The 15,313-nt window shown below is 44.8% G+C and overlaps 1 protein-coding gene across 27 annotated transcripts in view; it reads left to right on the forward strand.

Annotated features, from left to right (window-relative positions):
• Window positions 1-15,313, forward strand: part of R3HDM2 (R3H domain containing 2) — a 177,596-nt gene that overhangs the window by 35,515 nt on the left and 126,768 nt on the right. The window lies entirely within an intron of this gene.

Below are 15,313 nucleotides of genomic sequence, written 5' to 3' on the forward strand. Positions count from 1 at the left end.
GGGCAGATCACCTTTTTTTTTTTGAGATGAAGTTTTGCTCTTTTTGCCAAGGCTGGAGTGCAGTGGCGCCATCTCAACTCACTGCAACCTCCGCTCCCGGGTTCAAGCGATTCTCCCGCCTCAGCTTCCCGAGTTGCTGGGTTTACAGGCATGCATCACCACGCCCGGCTAGTTTTGTATTTTTAATAGAGGCAGCGTTTCTCCGTGTTGGTCAGGCTGGTCTGGAACTCCCGACCTTAGGTGACCTGGTCGCCTCAGCCTTAAAGTGCTGGGATTACAGGCGTAAGCCACCGTGCCCGGCTCTAATTTTTTTTAATTTTTTTTGAAACGGAGTCTTGCCCTGTGGCCCAGGCTGGAGTGCAATGGCGCGATCTCAGCAGCCTGTGCCTCCTGAGTTCAAATGATTCTCCTGCCTCAGCCTCCCTAGATGCTGGGATTACAGGCACCCACCACCATGCCCAGCTAATTTTTTTTGTATTTTTAGTAGAGACGGGTTTCACCATGTTGGCCAGGCTGGTCTTGAACTCCTGACCTTGTGATCCACCCGCCTCGGCCTCCCAAAGTGCTGGGTTTACAGGCGTGAGCCACCGCGCCCAGCCTTATAATTTTTTATAAAGTAGATAAAATGTTTTGAAATAGTTAAAATGTATTTGCATGAATATCCATATAAGTTAAATATGTATAACTAGGGAATTCTTTCTTAAGAGGTGATTAATATAGATAACAGAAATCTCATGATTTCTTCCCGCTTGAGATACTGTTCACAGGTATTTTCACCTTTAAGAAGCCTTATTAGAGTTGCTTATAGGACCCTTCTTGGTGCATTAAAATGCTTATATACAGATTACATTAATTGCAGTACTATCATATCAGTTATTGAGTGGCCAGCATTAATACATTTGTCCTATTTTTCTTTCTCTGTCTTTTTAAAAAAAGACCTTTATTGAAGTGTAGTTGACATACAGTAAACTGCACATATTAAAGGTATACATGCGCCATCTCAGTTCACTCACTGCAACTTCCGCCTCCCGGGTTCAAGTGATTCTCCTGCCTTGGCCTCCCGAGTAGCTGGGACTACAAGTGCATGCCACCATGCCTGGCTAATTTTTGTATTTTCAGTAGAGACGGGGTTTCGCCATGTTGGCCAGGCTGGTCTAGAACTCCTGACCTCAAATGATCCGCCCACCTCAGCCACCCAAAGTGCTGGGATTACAGGCATGAGCCACCACCGCGCCCGCTGTGCCATTTCTTTTCTTTTTTTTTTTTGAGACAGGCTCTTGCTCTGTCACCCAGGCTGGATGGAGTGCAGTGGCACGATCTCGGCTCACTTTAACCTCCGCCTCCCAGATTCAAGCGATTCTTACACAACAGCTTCTCGAGTGGCTGGGATTACAGGTGTATGCCACCACACCCGGCTAATTTTTTGTATTTTTAGTAGAGATGGGATTTTTCCATGTTGGCCAGGCTAGTCTCAAACTCCTGACCTCAGGAGCCCACCTCGGCCTCCCAAAGTGTTGGGATTACAGTTATGAGCCACCACACCCAGCCTAGAGTAGAGCCATTTCTTGTAGAGTAGGTCTGCTAGTGATGAATTATGTCTTTCTGTTTATCTGGGAATATCTTTTTCTCCTTTGTTTTTGAAGGATAGTTTTGCTGGATTTTGGGAATGCTTGGTTTACATTATTTTAGCTTCCATGGTTTCTGATGAAAAATATGTGTTATCTCAAGGATCTCTTGTGTGATAAGACACTTGTGCTGCTTTCAAGATTCTCTGTCTTTGTTTTTTAAGAGTTTGATTGTATGCCTAGGTGTAGATCTCTGAGTTTTTCCTGGTTGGAATTTATTGAGCTTCCTGGATGTATAGATGAGTGATTTTCATCAAATTTGAGCTTTTGGCCATTATTTTACTAAATATTATTCTTGCCTCTTTTTCTCCTCTCATAGGACTCCTAGTATGTATTTGTTAGTATGCTTGATCGTGTCCCACAGGTCTCTCAGACTTTGTTCATTTTTCTTCATTCTTTTTTCTTTTTGTTCCCCAAACTGGATAATCTTTATGTTATTTTGTTTTATTTTATTTTGTTAGAGATGAGGTCTTGCTGTGTTGCCCAGGCTGGAGTATAGTGGCTATTCACAGGCACTACGAGTTCAAATGTACTATAGGCTGGGTGTCCTGGCTTATGCCTGTAATCCTAGCACTTGGGAGGCCAAGGCAGGTGGATTACCTGAGGTCAGGAGTTATAGACCAGTCTGGCCAATATGATGAAACCCCGTTTCTACTAAAAATTCCAAAATTAGCCGGGCGTATTGGTGGGTGCCTGTAGTCCCAGCTACTGGGGAGGCTGAGGCAGGAGAATTGCTTGAAACTGGGAGGTGGAGGTTGCAGTGAGCCAAGATCGCACCATTGCACTCCAGCCTGGGCGACAGAGCGAGACTCCTTCTGAAGAAAAAAAAAAAAAAAAAAGCCTGGTGCAGTGGCTGATGCCTGTAATCCCAGCACTCTGGGAGGCCAAGGCGGGTGGATCACGAGGTCAGGAGATTGAGACCATACTGGCTAACATGGTGAAACCCTGTCTCTACTAAAAATACAAAAAATTAGCTGGGCGTGGTGGCAGGTGCCTGTAGTCCCAGCTACTCCGGAGGCTGAGGCAGGAGAATGGCGTGAACCCAGGAGGTGGAGCTTGCGGTGAGCCGAAATCGTGCCACTGCACTCCAGCCTGGGCGACAGAGCGAGACTCTAGCAAAAAAAAAAAAAAAAAAGTGTACTATAGACTTGAACTGCTGGGCTCCCAAAGTGCTGGGATTGTAGACATGAGCCACCACACTTGGCTTTAGTTTTTAAAGATACTTCATTGTCTTTGGGCTTGAATAGCTTCCAATGAGGCGGAGGTTGTGGTGAGCCGAGATCGCGCCATTGCACTCCAGCCTGGGCAACAAGAGCAAAACTCCATCTCAAAAATAAAAAAGAGAGAGAATTCTGTTGTCATCTTTATCTTTGTTCTTCTGTATGTCAGGGTTCCCCAGTCCCTGGGCCATGGACCAGTGCTGGTCCAAGAGGTAAGCGGCAGGCGAGTGAACATTACCCCCTGAACTCAGCCTCCTGTCAGATCAGCAGTGGCATTAGATTCTCATAGGAGTGTGAACTCTATTGTGAACTGTGCATGTGAGGGATCTAGGTTGTATAGTCCTTAGGCAAATCTAATGCCTGATGATCTGAGGTGGAACAGTTTCATCCTGAAACCATCGCCTTACTGTCCATGGAAAATTTGTCTTCAACAAAACTGGTCCCTGGTGCCAAAAAGGTTGGAAACCGCTGTTATTTGTGTCCTTTTGCTCTGGCTGCTTTTAAGATTTTCCCTTAGCTGGGTGTGGTGGTTCATGAAGCCTGTAGTCTCAGCTACTTGGGAGGCCTGAGGTAGGAGGATCACTTGAGCATAGGAGTTGCACGATCTCGGCTCACTGCAACCTCCACCTCCCAGGTTGAAGTGATTCTCCTGCCTTGGCCTCCCAAATTGCTGGGATTACAGGTTCCCACCACCACACCTGGCTAATTTTTTGTATTTTTAGTAGAGACAGGATTTTGCCATGTTGGCCAGGCTGGTCTCAAACTCCTGACCTCAGGTAATCCACCCGCCTCAGCCTCCCACAGTGCTGGGATTACAGGCTTGAGCCACTGGGCCCAGCCGCTCACTTTTTACTATAGCTCTTTGCACATGTGGAATATAGTGGTAATAACTTTTCAAGTGTCTTTACAGATTCTGTAATTTGTATCATTTATCAGTTATTTATTTTAACTTTTCATTGTGAAACAAGTATAGATTTATAGGAAGTTGCAAAAAGAGTATAGGAATATCCTATGATGTCCTTTTACTCAGTGTCTTCCATTGGTAACATCACATAACTATAGTACAATATTAAAGTTAGGAAGTAGCCATTGGTAAAATTTACAGAGTTTATTCAGCTTTGTCCAGTTTTACATGTACTTGTATTTGTGTATGTCGGTCTTTGAATTTCATAATGTGTGAATTTGTGTATCTACCATCACTGTGAAGATGCAAAACAGTTCCATCCCCACAAGGATCTTTCTTGTTGCCCTTTTATAACTACACCTGCCTCCCTCCATCCCATTCCCTGGAAACCACTAATATGTTCTCCATCTCTATAATATTTTTATTTCAAAAATATTACACAGATGGAATCCTATAGTATATACAGTTGGCTTTTTTTCTTTTTGAGATTGGCTTACCCCAACCCCTGCCCCACTTAGCTTAATTATCTGGAGATTCATCAAAGTTGTTAGATGTATCAATAATTTGTTCCTTTTGATTGCTGAGTAGCGTTCCATGGTGTAGCTGTATGCATTTGCTTAATCATTCACCTGTTGAAGGACTTCTGTGTTGGTTCCAATTTTCATCTATTGCATATAAAGCTACTATGAATATTCATGTCCAGATTTTTGTATAATTACTAGTTTTTATTTGTCTGTGATAAATGCTTAAGAGTCTAATTGCTGGGGGTATGGTAATTAGATATTTCTTTTCTTTCTTTCTTTCTTTTTTTTTTTATTTGAGACGGAGTTTTGTTGTTGTTGCCCAGGCTGGAGTGCAGTGGCATGATCTCGGCTCACTGCAACCTCTGCTTCCCGGGTTCAAGTGATTCTTCTGTCTCAGGCTCCTGAGTAGCTGGGATCACAGGCAACCACCACCACACCTGGCTAATTTCCTGTATTTTTAGTAGAGACAGGGTTTCACCATGTTGGCCAGGCTGGTCTCAGACTCCTGACCTCAGGTAATCCACCCGCCTCACCTCCCAAAGTGCTGGGATTGCAGGCGTGAGCCACCTCGCCCAGCCTGGTAATTACATATTTCTTTCTTCCTTTTTTTTTGAGACGGATTTCACTCTGTCATCAAGGCTGGAGGGCAGCAGTGTGATCATGGCTCACTGCAGCCTCGAACTCCTGGGCTCAAGTGATCCTCTTGCCTCAGCCTCCCAAAGTGCTGGGACCACTGGTACATTCCGCCTTGCTTGGCTAATTATTTTATTTTTTGTAAAGATGGGGTCTCACTATGTTGCCAAGCTGGTCTTGAACTCCTGAGCTCCAGTGATCTTCCTGTCTCAGCCTCCCAAAGTGCTGGGATTTCAGATGTGAGCCACTGCATTTGGCCTCAGTCCTATTTTCTTCACACAGGGAGCATGCTGGACTCTCCCCTTGTTCCCCTTAGACTCTCCTTCCCTATTACATTCCTTGGAAACACTGTTTAGGGATTAAGCCTGGATAATCACAGGACTCACCTCATTTGTTTCCCATCTCCCAAGGAATCACTATCGTTCACTGCCTGATGCCCAGTAACTTAAAAACCATTGTTTCATATATTTTTTCTTTTTTTCTTTCTTTTTTTTTTTTTTTTAGTTATTTCTCCTAGAAGGTATTCTGATTCTTGTTACTCTGTTAGCCAGAAGTGGAATCCCCTCCCCCAACCTGTAAAGTTTTCATTAGCATTATTACACCTATTGTTACTGACTACTATCCAATAATTCCTTTGTTTCTCGAATTCTTGAAAAGGGAACGGCAGCCAAATAGAGCTCAGACAAAAAAGATACTTCTGATGTTGTTCAGTGTCTCTTGAAGCCCACATAATTCCAGAAAATTGCAAATCAATCAGATACAGGCTTAGAGCTAGAAGTAGGTCAGCTACCATAGCACAAGATGATGGTGTGAAAATATTTTAGTGACAGCTTGTGCATGATAATATATCCTTTCTTGTTCAGGGTTCTTTTTGGATATAATGCTGAATTCTGGGTGTTATCATATGCTTTTTTTCTATTCTAATCTTTTTATTCTTTGTTAAAAAATATGGTCATGTTTATAAAATCACAACTTCTACATTTAAAGGGTAGGTTGACCAATTAAAGCAGCCTTTCCAACCTAAGTGCATCTGGCTAGGTAATTCTCTCTGAGCTTTATTATTTGTTTTAGAGCTTAGATCAGAGTTTGACAATGTAGTGTATATACTAAGATTTCTTAAAGATTTATCTGTGTATTCCAAGGTGTGCTTATCTGTGTAAAAAACTCAGCAAGACATGGCATTGCCACAGGCTATCAAACATTTGAAATATTCCTTTGGAGTTATTTTCTGGAATTAGGCCACTTTTCAATAATTAGATGACTTTGAGCTCTTGGAGTCATCTCCTAGAACCACCTTTGGAATAGAGCTGCCTCTGTGCTCGTCTTACCAGTAGAGTTTTATTTGTATTTCCAGCCTGTTGCTTCTGCTGATGAACCTGGGTATAGCTTTGTATATTAGTCAGCTATTTTCAACATTGCCTATCATGGTGCTTTGCGAGTGGTTACTCGGTAGTTATTTGCTGCATGAACGAATGTCTCTTCATTGAGTCACTGCATCAGTCACTTCCCTCCTAACATTTCAGGGGATCTTTCCTTTTCCTCCCATCTCTATCCTTTTGGTTATTTTCTTTCTTGTTTGCATTTCCTCTGGAGGGTAGACCAAGAAGGCAAAGGAGATGAGTCCAAAACCATTCTGTTGTTTATTAGTAACCCTGATAAGAAAAAAAGTATTATATGAGAAAGGATTGAAATATTTGGTGAAAATGAGATTTTGGAGTTAATGCTGGATTTCATTTTTTCATTCTGTATCTCCCACTACTAGTTATGGATTCGGTTTTTGCTGTTTTTTCTTTTCTTCAAAGCCCTGACCATCTTTTTTTTCTTTAATTTATAGCTAGTGATGTCCTCTTACATTTTATTTTATTTCTCATTTTTATAACTTTTCCCCCCTCCATATGGAAGCCTCTCCCATGTGGAGTCCTAATTCGGGAAAAGGAGTCAGGCTGGCGGGACCAAGGGAAAGCAAAAAGAGAAAGCAGATAAGCTGTAACTGCCTTCGTGGTCCAGGACACATAGCCCTCCTGCGCAAATAACTCATAATCTTCCTGCACCCAGCTATCACCAGACCCTCAGCTGATAGAAAAATGCAAGTTAGCTCACTGCAACCTTGACATTGTCAGTACTGCACAAGGTGTTATCATTAACCCTCTTCAGCACACAGCACAAGCACCATCTTATAGAATCCCCAGCAAGCAAGCCTTTGTGTCTCCTGGCAGCCAGTTCTTCTCTTGCTGACTTGTTGTTTGCTTTCTTACAACATATTTTCCTACTTTCGCTAATAAATAAATATGCCTTTCTTTACCTACAACTGTCTTGGTAAATTCTTTTTACTGCCTGCATGACACTGGCCCCAGATAGTTGCCACTCAAAATACTCCTCTTCTTTATCCCTTTAAATATTGGTGTGTCTTGGCCAGGTGTGGTGGCTCACGCCTGTAATCCCAGCACTTTGGGAGGCTGAGGCGGGCAGATCACCTGAGGTCATGAGTTCCAGGTCAGCCTGGCCAACATGGTGAAACCCCATCTCTACTAAAAATACAAAAATTAGCCAGGCATGGTGGCAGGCGCCTGTAATCCCAGCTACTTGGGAGGCTGAGGCAAGAGAATCGCTTGAACCTGGGAGGCGGAGTTTGCAGTGAGCTGATATCCCGCCATTGCACTCCCACCTGGGGGACAAGAGCAAGACTTTGTCTTAAAAAAAAAAAAAAAATTGTCTGTCTTGAGGCCCCTGCTTCTCTTCTAGCCTTTTCTTTGGTTACTCTGCCACTGTTTTCATTGTGTTTTCTCCCTCTGTGACCCTGTTTAAAATCCAAGGTTTCAACTACTCTCAGTTTGGTGTTCTAGATTTCCAGTTCCACTGGTGTAACTATCCATTGGACACTTTTTGTCTGCCCATGGGCATAACATATTTATTATGTATGAAACAGAACTTTTTCTTTCCAAACTGGTTTCTTCTTCAGTATTCATATTTCAGTGAGTAGAAATATTATTCACTCAGTGGTTCTCAAACTTTCTGGTATCAGAACCCCTTAACACTCTTAAAAATGATTGAAGTCTCCAGAGAGCTTTTGTCTTTGTGAGTTATAACATTAAATATTAATGATTAGAAGTTAAAACTGAGAAAATTTAAAATACCTATTTTTAAAAAGTATAAATTTACTAAAAGTGACAGTAAACCTTTGTCCAGAATTGGTGGGTTCTTGGTCTCACTGACTTCAAGAATGAAGCCACGGACCCTTGCGGTGAGTGTCACAGTTCTTAAAGGCGGTGTGTCTGGAGTTTGTTCCTTCTGATGCTCGGATGTGTTCGGAGTTTCTTCCTTCTGGTGGGTTCGTGGTCTCGCTGGCTTCAGGAGTGAAGCCGTAGACCTTCACTGTGAGTGTTACAGCTCTTAAGGCGGCGCATCTGAAGTTGTTCGTTCCTCCCGGTGGGTTCGTGGTCTCGCTGGCTTCAGGAGTGAAGCTACAGACGTTTGCGGTGAGTGTTACAGCTCATAAAGGCAGTGTGGACCCAAAGAGTGAGCAGCAGCAAGATTTATTGCAAAGAGCGAAAGAACAAAGCTTCCACAGTGTGGAAGGGGACCCTAGTGGGTTGCCACTGGTGGCTCGGGCAGCCTGCTTTTATTCTCTTATCTGGCCCCACCCATATCCTGCTGATTGGTCCATTTTACAGAGAGCTGATTGGTGCGTTTACAGTCCCTGAGCTAGACACAAAAGTTCTCCACGTCCCCACTAGATTAGCTATATGCAGCCCACTAGATTAGCTAGATACAGTGTCGATTGGTGTGTTTACAAACCTTGAGCTAGATACAGAGTGCCAATGGTGCATTCACAACTCCTTAGCTAGACATAAAGGTTCTCCAAGTCCCCACCAGATTAACTAGATACCGAGTGCCAATTGGTGCATTCACAAACCCTGAGCTAGACACAGGGTGCTGATTGGTGAGTTTACAAACCTTGAGCTAGATACAGAGTGCTGATTGATGTATTTACAATCCCTTAGCTAGACATAAAGATTCTCCAAGTCCCCACCAGACTTAGGAGCCCGGCTGGCTTCACCCAGTGGATCCTGCACTGGGGCCGCAGGTGGAGCTGCCTGCCAGTCCTGCACAGTGGGCCTGCACTGCTCAGCCCTTAGGCTGTCCATGGGACTGGGCGCGGTGGAGCAGGGGGCGGCGCTTGTCGGGGAGGCTGAGGCTGCGCAGGAGCCCACAGAAGCTGGGGGAGGCTCAGGCATGGCGGGCTGCAGGTCCCAAGCCCTGCCCCGCGGGGAGGCAGCTAAGGCCCGGCAAGAAGTCGAGCACAGCAGCTGCTGGCCCAGGTGCTAAGCCCCTCACTGCCCTGGTGGGCGGGGCCGGCTGGCCTCTCCGAGTGCGGAGCCTGCCGAGCCCACTCCCACCCGGAACTCGTGCTGGCCTGCAAGTGCCGTGCGCAGCCTCGGTTCCCGCCCGTGCCTCTCCGTCCACACCTCCCCGCAAGCTGAGGGAGCCGGCTTCCGCCTCGGCGAGCCCAGGAAGGAGCTCCCACAGTGCAGCGGTGGGCTGAAGGGCTCCTCAAGTGCTGCCGAAGTGGGAGCCCAGGCAGAGGAGGCCCCCAGAGCGAGGGAGGGCTGCGAGCACTGCCAGCACGCTATCACCTCTCAAACCTATTGCATGTTAACATAAATTTTTATGAAAAATAACTTTTTACAAAACAGCAGCAACAAAATGTGGTGAGAAATGTGGCATTTTTTTCATTTTTGTAATTATTTTTAATGATGGTACTAATAGAAGACAGCTGGATTCTCATAACTGCATTTTCATTCAAATTAGTTACAATATTCCATTTCATATATCTTCTGGAAAATGCTACCATACACCCATGAGAGCATGACAGTGAAAAAGACAAATAGGGTTTTACTACTACTCTGAAAATGGTTTTGACCATGTAGTTTCCATGAAAGTCTTGGGGATTCCCAGGGGTTCCAGGCCACACTTTGAGAGCTGCTCTTCTGTCTAGTCCCCCAGGTGTCTTCTTAGATGTCTTCTCTCCCAGTCATTACACACATCTCATATGTTACTAAGTCTTTTTTTTTTTGGAGACGGGGTCCTGCTGTGTTGCCCAGGCTGGAGTGCAGGGCTTACTGCAGCCTCGACCTCTCAGGATCAAGTGATCCTCCCACCTCAGCCTCCCGACTAGCTGGGACCACAGGTGTGTGCCACCACCCCCAGATAAAAGTCTTAAAGTTAGGCCAGGCATGGTGGCTCATGCCTGTAATCCCAGCACTTTGGGAGGCTGAGGTGGGCGGATCGCGAGGTCAGGAGATCGAGACCATTCTGGCTAACACGGTGAAACCCCCTCTCTACTGAAAATACAAAAAATTAGCTGGGCGTGGTGGCAGGCGCCTGTAAGTCCCAGCTACTTGGGAGGCTGAGACAGGAGAATGGCGTGAACCCAGGAGGTGGAGCTTGCAGTGAGCCAGATTGCGCCATTGCACTCCAGCCTGGGCGACAGAGCGAGACTCCGTCTCAAAAAAAAAAAAAAAGTCTTTAAGTTTTTATCTCCTCAATGTATCTTAAGTCAGAGTCCCCTCATTCTACAGCCAGAGTACTTTTCTTCTTTGTTTGTTTGTTTGTTTGAGATGGAGTCTCACTCTGTTGCCCAGGCTGGAGTGCAGTGGCTCGATCTTGTGATATCTGCTCACTGCAACCTCCACCTCCTGGGTTCAAGCAGTTCTCTGCCTCAGCCTCCTGAGTAGCTGGGATTACAGGCACCTGCCACAACGTCCAGCTAATTTTAGTATTTTTAGTAGAGATGGGGTTTCACCGTTTTGGCCAGGCTGGTCTTGAACTCCTGACCTCGTGATCCACCCGCCTGGGCCTCCCGAAGTGCTGGCATTACACGCGTGAGCGACCACGCCTGGCCTGGGCCAGAGTACTTTTCACATCTTTTTCTATCTAGTGTTTTTGCCTCTATTCTTTTTTTTCTAAGCCATTCACATTGTAGGAAAAGTAATCTTTCTAAAATAGAAATCTGATGATGTAACTCCTTTCCAAAAGTCCTTTATGAGTTTCTTACAGCTTTATTAGTATGTAAGACTTTTTATAATCCTGTTTCTACTAACCTCTCTAGATTCTTCTCAAGCCATTCATTTCTCCATGGATACCTTTATGTTATAGCTTTCTTTATGCAATACTTGCAGCTCTGAGAAAAAATCATGGTGACCTGTACATCTGTATTAACAGTGTTGAGTTTGCACTTTTCTATGTACTTTGCATATGTTTTTTTTTATACAGCCTTCCAAAAGAAGTACTCTTATTATTCTGTTTTATAGATGAGGAAACTGAGAGAGATGATTGATCTCTTGTTAAACCTCTAAAATAATCTCAAGGAACATAGGCATGTTTCCCTATTTTTCTTTTCTTTTCTTTTCTTTTCTTTTTTTTGAGACAGAGTCTTGCTCTGTCACCCAGGCTGGAGTGCAGTGGCGTGATCTCGGCTCACTGCAAGCTCCGCCTCCCGGGTTCACGCCATTCTCCTGCCTCAGCCTCCCGAGTAGCTGGGACTACAGGCGCCCACCACCGTGCCCGGCTAATTTTTTTGTTGTTGTATTTTTAGTAGAGACGGTTTCACCGTGGTCTTGATCTCCTGACCTCGTGATCCACCCGCCTCTACCTCCCGAAGTGCTGGGATTACAGGCTTGAGCCACTGCGCCTGGCCTGTTTCCATACTTTTCTATTTGGCTAAATATTACTTATCCTAGAGGATCAGGCTTAAGTATTCCCTCCTTCTGAAGCCTTTCCAATGGTCTGATTTAGATACCTGCTCCCTCCATGGCTTACCTTGTGAGCAGCTTGAGCTAGCCCTTAACATAATACAGTTTTTACTTGTTTGTCAGGGAATTTTATTTTTTTGGAACAGGAATATTAGATTGTATCTAATATTTACTCCCAGAACAAATGTGCATATTGAGGTCCTTAAAATCTGATATCCCACTGGACCTTCTTATTCTGTTCTTTCTAAGCAAGCAGGACCCTCAGTTTAGGAGGAGCTGTATAACAGATATTATTATTATTTTGTTTGTTTTTGAGACGGAGTCTCGCTCTGTTACCCAGGCTGGAGTGCATGATCTCGGCTCACCGCAACCTCCACCTCCTGGGTTCAAGCGTTTCTCCTGCCTCAGCCTCCCGAGCAGCTGGGATTACAGGCACCCACCATCATGTCCAGCTAATTTTTTTTTTGTATTTTTGTAGAGATGGGGTTTCACCATGTTGGCCAGGCTGGTCTTGAACTCCTGACCTCAGGTGATCCACCCACCTCGGCCTTCCAAAGTGCTGGGATTACAGGCATTAGCCACAGCGCCCGGCCGATCACATTATTATTAATTCTTCCAGATTTTACAAATTGTGATCCCAATGTATTAGTTTAAAGAAGACTTAATAATAACACAAAATAATAGCTAACCTTTATTTATTTATTTAGAGACAGGGTCTCGCTCCAGGTTGGAGTGCAATGGCGTGACCACAGCTCACTGCAGCCTTGACCTCCTTGGCTCAAGCGATCCTCTCACCTCAGCCTCCCAAGTAGCTGGGACTACAGGCATGCACCACCACATTCGGCTAATAAAAAAATTTTTTTTGGCTGGGCGCTGTGGCTCACGCCTATAATCCCAGAACTTTGGGAGGCCAAGGCCGGTGGATCACCTGAGGTCAGGAGTTCAAGACTTTACTAAAAATACAAAAATTAGCCGGGCCTGGTGGTGCATGCCTGTAAACCCAGCTATTCAGGAGGCTGAGGCATGAGAATTGCTTGAACCCGGGAGGCAGAGGTTGCAGTGAGAGGTTGCAGTCAGGCGAGATCGCGCCATTGCTCTCCAGACTGGGCAACAAGAGCGAGACTCCGTCTCAATAAATAAATAAATAAAAATTATTTTATTTTTTATTTAGTTATTTATTTTTGAGACGGAGTCTCTCTCTGTCGCCCAGGCTGGAGTGCAGTGGCATGATCTCAGCTCACTGCAAGCTCCGCCTCCTGGGTTCAAGCCATTCTCCTGCCTCAGCCTCCCGAGTAGCTGGGACTGCAGGTGCCTGCCACCACGCCTGGCTAATTTTTTGTATTTTTAGTAGAGACAGGGTTTCACTGTGTTAGCCAGGATGGTCTCGATCTCCTGACCTGGTGATCCGCCCTCCTCGGCCTCCCAAAGTGCTGGGATTACAGGTGTGAGCCAGTGTGCTCAGCCCTTTTTTTTTTTTTTTTTTTTTTTGTAGGCTGGGCTCACGCCTGTCATCCCAGCACTTTGAGAGGCTGAGGCAGGCAGATTACTTGAGGTCAGGAGTTTCAGACCAGCCTGGCCAACATGGTGAAACCCTGTCTATACTAAAAATACAAAAATTAGCTTGGCATGTTGGTGCATGCCTATAATTCCAGGTGCTCAGGAGGCTGAGGCAGGAGAATTGCTTGAGGCCAGGAGTCTGAGACCAGCCTGGACAACATAGTGAAACTTTACAAAAAAAAAAAACCAAATTAGCCAGATGTGTTGGTGTGTGCTTATAGTCCCAGGTATTTGGGAGACTGAGGTAGGAGGATCTCTTGAGCCTAGGAGGTTGAGGCTGCAGTGAGCCACGATTGTGTCATTGCACTCTAGCCTGAACAATAGAGACCCTGCCTCCAAAAAGAAAAAAAAAGTCTGGGTGCAGTGGCTCATACCTGTAGTCCCAGCACTTTGGGAGGTTGAGTTGGGAGGATCACTTGAATCCAGGAGTTAGAGACCAGCCTGGGCAACATAGGGAGAACCCCATCTCTACAAAAGTGGAAAAAAAAAAAATTAGCCAGGCATGGTGGTGCATGTGTATAGTTTCAGCTACTCAGGAGGCTGATAGGAGGATTGCTTGAGTCTGAGAGGTTGAGGCTGCAGTGAGTCATGATTATACCACTACACTCCAGCCTGGGCCTCAGAGCGAGACCCTGTGTGTTTATGTCTCTGTCTCTCTCTCTCTCTATCTCTATCCCCTCTCTCTATATGTATGTATATATAAAATTGCAATTCTCAGCCTGCCCACCTAATTCTCACTTTCCTGTGAATAACATCAATAAAACATGTCACATTTTAGTTGTGATTTATGAAGTCGATACCATTTTCCTTCTCTCAGTAAGTAAGTTATATTGTTTAATTCTAGAATCCTATTTACTTTTCTTTATTAGAGATACATCTGAATTTTATCTTTTTGATGGGATTCATTTGCCCATTCTTTTTTTTTTTTTTTTTTTTTTTTTTTTGAGATGGAGTCTTGTTCTGTCGCCCAGGCTGGAGTGCAGTGGTACGATCTCGGCTCACTGCAACTTCCGCCTCCTGGAGTCAAGAGATTCTCCTGCCTCAACCTCCCGAGTAGCTGGGATTACACTACAGATGCCCAGCTAATTTCTGTATTTTTTGTAGAAACGGGGTTTCGCCATGTTGGCCAGGCTGGTCTTAAACTCCTGACCTTGTGATCCACCCGCTTTGGCCTCCCAAAGTGCTGGCATTACAGGCGTGAGCCACCGTGCCCGGCCTCATTTGCCCATTCATTCTTATTTTTATGTTAATTTTTTTGAGACGGAGTTTCGCTTTTATTGCCCAAGTTGGAGTGCAATGGCGTGATATCAGCTCACTGCAACCTCTGCCTCCCGGGTTCAAGTGATTCTCCTGTCTCTGCCTCCCAAGTAGCAGGGATTACAGGTGTGCACCACCACGCTCGACTATTGTTTTGTATTTTTAGTAGAAACGGGGTTTCACCATGTTAGCCAGGCTGGTCTCGAATGCCTGACCTCAGGTGATCCTTCCATCTCTGCCTCCCAAAGTGCTGGGATTACAGGTGTGGGCCACCGTGCCCGGCCTGCCCATTCTTTCTTTCTGCCCACCTCTCCAATTCCTTGAGCATTGCAGTGGATGTTTAATTTTGAGAATACTAATTAGCTTCAGTAATTACACACCTTGAGGCATTTCAGGATATTTATAGCATTGTAGTTTTGGTCTTGATATGTTTTAGCTTTTTGGCTTTTGTGTCCTTTTTTTTGTTTAAGAAAGCTTTGAATTCTGTTCAGAGAAGATTTGTGTTAATCCATCTAAGTGGAATTCAGGGGTATTAGAAGTTTGTTTTGTCAGTGCCCAAGAATATCATATTTGTATTTCGTTCATAGCATTTTGAGGTCACCAAGAGTTTTAAGATTATGTCTTTTGTTGTAGACAAGTTTCGGAATCAGACCAGTATGGAGGATGCAATCTTATTGTGTCTTTGAATAGGTACCCAGGCTAGTATGGGGACTTGTGTAACACAGAAAGAACATCTGCAACCTTCCCCTTGTTGCCACACTTTAATTTGCAGTTAGGCTTTGCAGGATGTGTTGCTGTATTCTCTTTTACCAGCCATCATTCTGTCTACCTGCAAGGGTCT

The sequence above is a fragment of the Pan paniscus genome, chromosome 10, assembly GCF_029289425.2.
Source record: "Pan paniscus chromosome 10, NHGRI_mPanPan1-v2.0_pri, whole genome shotgun sequence".
Lineage (NCBI taxonomy): Eukaryota > Metazoa > Chordata > Mammalia > Primates > Hominidae > Pan > Pan paniscus.